This window comes from Myotis davidii, unplaced genomic scaffold (genome assembly GCF_000327345.1).
Source record: "Myotis davidii unplaced genomic scaffold, ASM32734v1 scaffold744, whole genome shotgun sequence".
In the NCBI taxonomy this organism is placed as follows: domain Eukaryota; kingdom Metazoa; phylum Chordata; class Mammalia; order Chiroptera; family Vespertilionidae; genus Myotis; species Myotis davidii.
Genome location: NW_006294760.1, coordinates 13,353 through 17,846, shown reverse-complemented (window position 1 = coordinate 17,846; position 4,494 = coordinate 13,353). Strand labels below are relative to the sequence as shown.

The following is a 4,494-nucleotide window of genomic DNA, read 5'->3' as shown; positions in this document are numbered from 1 at the left end:
AACTGGTTTCGGCAAGACTTACATTTTTGATATTTATTTTATATATTTAAATGCCATTTAACAACGAAAAATCAACCAAAAAATGAGTTCACATGACACCGCTTACACGCGTGTCATAGGTTCGCCATCGCTGCCTTAGGAATTACTTTAAATGTTAATCTCTCTTCCTCTCTGAAATCAATAAAAATATATTTTTTAAAAAAAGAGGAGTTAAGGAGTTAAGATGGTGGCATCGGTGGCAGCTGCAGTCAGAGGGTAAAAGCTCGCTAAGTGCTAATTCCCAAGTTGAGAAAGATTGCTTTAAGAGGTAGCAGAGGACGCTCTAGCTGGTTTGGCTCAGTGGATAGAGCGTGGGCCTGCGGACTGAAGGGTCCTAGGTTCGATTCCTGCCAAGGGCACATGCCTGGGTTGTGGGCTCAATCCCCAGTGGAGGGATTGTGGGGGGGTGTAGGGAGGGTGGGGGGACATGCAGGAGCCAAGGGGTGGATGATTCTCTCTCATCATTGATCATTGCTGTTTCTATCTTTCTGTCCTTCTCTCTTCCTCTCTGAAATCAATAAAAATATATATTTAAAAAAATATAAAAAGGGTTCTGGTAGCAATAGAGGCCTTTACTGCAGTAAAAACAAAAACTCCGACCACGGCATGAACTCTGGCCATACATGCGTGCTCGCTGCGGGGCCGTCACTGCGGGACTCCAGCCGCCAGCCGCTCTCCTCCGAGCCCCCTCCAGCCCAGGCGTCAGCCCTCCGTGATGCCTTCCTGAGCTGCTTTTGGACCCGCCATGGCCACCGACTCGTGCCATCCGCTTCCGTGCGGCCCCACGGCCACCCCAGATTACTCTTTGTCAACACCAGCATAAACCAGTCCAAGCCAATCTTCCTGGGCACCATGGATCCACGAAGCGAGATGGCAGGCTTCCGACATGTGGTCCACAGCCAGAAATGTGTGAGGGCCGGAGGAAGCCACAACAACCTGGAGGACTTGGGCCGAGACCTTTCCCATCACACCTTCTTGGAGATGCTTGGCAATTGGGCATTTGGGGGTGAGTATTTTAAGGAGGAGTCTTGCAGCATGGCCTGGGCACTGCTCACTCAGGTCTATGGGATCCCTGAGGACAGGCTATGGGTCTCCTACTTTGGTGGTGACCCCAAGGCAGGGCTGGACCCAGATCTGGACAGCAGGGACATCTGGCTTAGCTTAGGGGTCCCCGCCAGCCGTGTGCTTTCCTTTGGGCCACAAGAGAACTTCTGGGAGATGGGGGACACCGGCCCTTGTGGGCCCTGTACCGAGATCCACTATGACCTGGCTGGAGGGATGGGTGACCCCCCAGTTGGTGGAGCTTTGGAATCTGGTCTTCATGCAGCACAACAGAGAGGCAGATGGAAGTCTGCCACCCCTGCCCCAGCGGCATGTGGACATGGGAATGAGCCTGGAAAGGCTGGTAGCTGTGCTGCAAGACAGATGCTCACCTACGATACTGACCTCTTTCCCCCCGTGGCTCAACGCTATACACCAGGGTTGCGGGACATCCCCTTACTTCGGCCAGGTAGGAGCAGCAGACAAGGGCCGCATAAATATGGCATATCGCGTGGTGGCTGATCACATGCACACATTCAGTGTCTGCATCGCCGATGGTGTCTCCCCGGGAATGTCAGGCGCCCCGCTGGTTCTTTGGCAGACCCTCCGTCGAGACGTGCTCTTCTTTACAGAGGTCTTGCAGGCACCACCTGGATTCCTAGGCAGCCTGGTACCGCTAGTGGTGAAAACACTGCCCTGTCACCTCCTCCAGGGAGACACTTACCCAGAGCTGCAGAAGAACTCAACCCAGATAGCCAACCTGGTGTCGGATGTCGGAGCACGAGGCAGCCTTCCTGGCCTCCCTGTAGCGGGGTCGGCCAGCGGATCATCGATCGGACCCTGAGGCGTCTGGGACCTGCTGATGTGTCCCCTGCCGACGTGGCCTGGTCCTTGTCAATGTCTGGCGACCTGGGGCTCCCACTGGACCTGGTAGAGCTGATGCTAGAGGAGAAAGGGGTGCAGCTGGACTCTGCTGGGCTGACGCAGGAGGCCCAGCACCCGGCCCAGCAGGCTGAGCCAGCTGAGGAGCAGGGACTACGGCTCAGCATCCATGCGCTGGGGGAGCTGCAGCGCCGAGGGCTGCCCCCCACCAATGACAGCCCCAAGTACCACTACTGCCTTCCACCCAATGGGGGTTATGAGTTTGGCACCTGCAAGGCCCAGGGGCTCCAGCTATAGACAGAGGACTGAACAGCCGTGGCCTCTGTGGGGGGAAGCCAGTGCTGTGGCAGCCTCTTAGACAGAACCAACCTCTACGCTGAACAGGGGGGTCAGGCTTCAGACCAAGGTTACCTGGTATGGGTGGGGCAGCAGGATGTGCTGTTCCCGGTTGCCCGGGCCTAGGTGTGTGGAGGCTTCATCCTGCATGAGGCTGTGGCCCCTGAGTGCCTGAAGGTGGGGGATGCCTTTCAGCTGCACATGGATAGGTCCTGGCGTCTAGGCTGCATGGAGAAGCACACGGCCATCCACCTGCTAAACTGGGCACTGCGGCAATGCCTGGGCCCTGGCACAGAACACGAGGTTCCTATCTCAACCGTGAGTGGCTGTGCTTTGACGTGGCCACCCAGGCCCTGCTGACCCCAGAGCAGCTCTGGGCAGTGGAGAGCACTGTGCAGGAGGCTGTGCAGCAGGACAAAGCTGTGGACATGGAGGAGGTAGCCCTGGCACACACTGTCCATGTCCCTGGCCTGCACTGCCTGGATGAGGTGTACCCAGACCCAGTGCAGGTGGTATCAGTTGGGGTGTCCGTTGCCCAGTCACTGGACCCAGCTTCTCAGGCTCACTGCAGACCTCTGTGGAGCTGTGCTGTGGGATGCACTTGCTGCACACAGGGGCTTTAGGAGACCTGGCCATCACTGGAGAGCAGGCAAGAGAAGCGGGCCAGAGCCTGGCCCAGGAGGTGGCAGCAGCCACAGAACGACTGAGTCGGGGCAGCCGGGATGTGGTGGAGGCTCAGCAGCTGTCCAAGGACATGGGACAACTCATCGATGCTGTGGACATGGCTGTGATGCCCCAGTGGCAGCGGCGGGAGCTGCCAGCCACACCGAAGGAGCTGCAGCAGCGTCCCAACACTGCAATCCAGAAGTTGGAAATAAGGCAGGCTGCCCAGAAAGCACAGGAGCTGCTGCAGCGGCACCCAGAGGGGTCCCTGATCATGGACACCATTTCCGCTGAGTCCCTCTCAGTGCTGGTGAAGGTGATCCAGCAGCTGTGTGAGCAAGTGCCCAGCACGTCTGTGCTACTACTCAGCCCCGAGCCCCTGGGGCATGTGCTGTGTGCCTGCCAGGTGGCCCAGAGTGCCACGCCAGCTTTCACAGCAGAGGCCTGGGCGCTGGCTGTGTGCACCCACATGGAAGGCAAGGCCTGGGGCTCCCAAGTGGTGGCCCAGGGCACAGGAAGCACTGCTGACCTGGAAGCTGCTCTCAGTACAGCCCGAGCCTACACCCTCAACCAGCTCTGACCCAGGGACTCACAGAGACTAAAGAGTCAGCAAGAGTTGGACGAAATGTCCTGAAGGTACCCAGAAGGAACCAGCAGAATCTCCCTGCAGGCTGAGGGGAGGGCTAGAGACTGGAGCCCCAGCAGCTGCGCTGAGAGGGCCCTCTGGGCTGGGTCCTGCCTGGACACAGGAAATGTGGGCTGGCGAAGGCAGAAGTGGGCCCAGAGACACACCAAACTAGGTGAATGTGAAAACACGGGCTGTCCTGACTGTGACTGCTCATGAAGAAGTATTTCCCAGCCCTCCCAGCATGGCTCAGAGGTTGAACTTCAACCTATGAACCAAGACCGCACAGTTTGATTCCTGGTCAGGGCACATGCCCAGATTACAGTCTCTGTCCCCAGGATGGAACCTGCAGGAGGCAGCCGATCACTGATTCTCTTCCATTGATGTTTCTCTCCCTCTCTCTCTCCCTTCTCTGAAAACAATAAAAATGTACATTTATATATACGAATGACTTGAAAAATGGGGGGAAGAAGCAAAATACAAGCCCATGTTTTTATTTATTTTTCCATTAGGGGCCCGGTGCATGAAATTCGTGCACTGGTGGTGGGGGGGGGGAGTCTCCCTCAGCCCAGCCTGCCCCCTCTCACATACTGTGAGCCCTCAGGGGATGTCCTATTGACAGCTTAGGCCCGCTCCCTGCCCCCCTTGGGGAGCGGGCCTAAGCCGCAGTCTGGCCTCCCTTTGTGGGAGGTGGCCGGGCTGATCAGGGGAAGGAACCAGCCCCATAACCCCGCTGCTGCAGCTACTGCCAGTCCCCACAGCCAGCAAAGTTTTTTCTCCATTGATGTTTCTCTCCCTCTCTCTCTCCCTTCTCTGAAAACAATAAAAATGTACATTTATATATACGAATGACTTGAAAAATGGGGGGAAGAAGCAAAATACAAGCCCATGTTTTTATTTATTTTTCC

The 4,494-nt window shown here is 56.6% G+C and overlaps 1 pseudogene; it reads left to right on the top strand.

Annotated features, from left to right (window-relative positions):
• Positions 1 to 645: 645 nt before the first annotated feature.
• On the top strand, positions 646 to 3,575 carry LOC102757158 (annotated as a pseudogene).
• Positions 3,576 to 4,494: the final 919 nt, after the last annotated feature.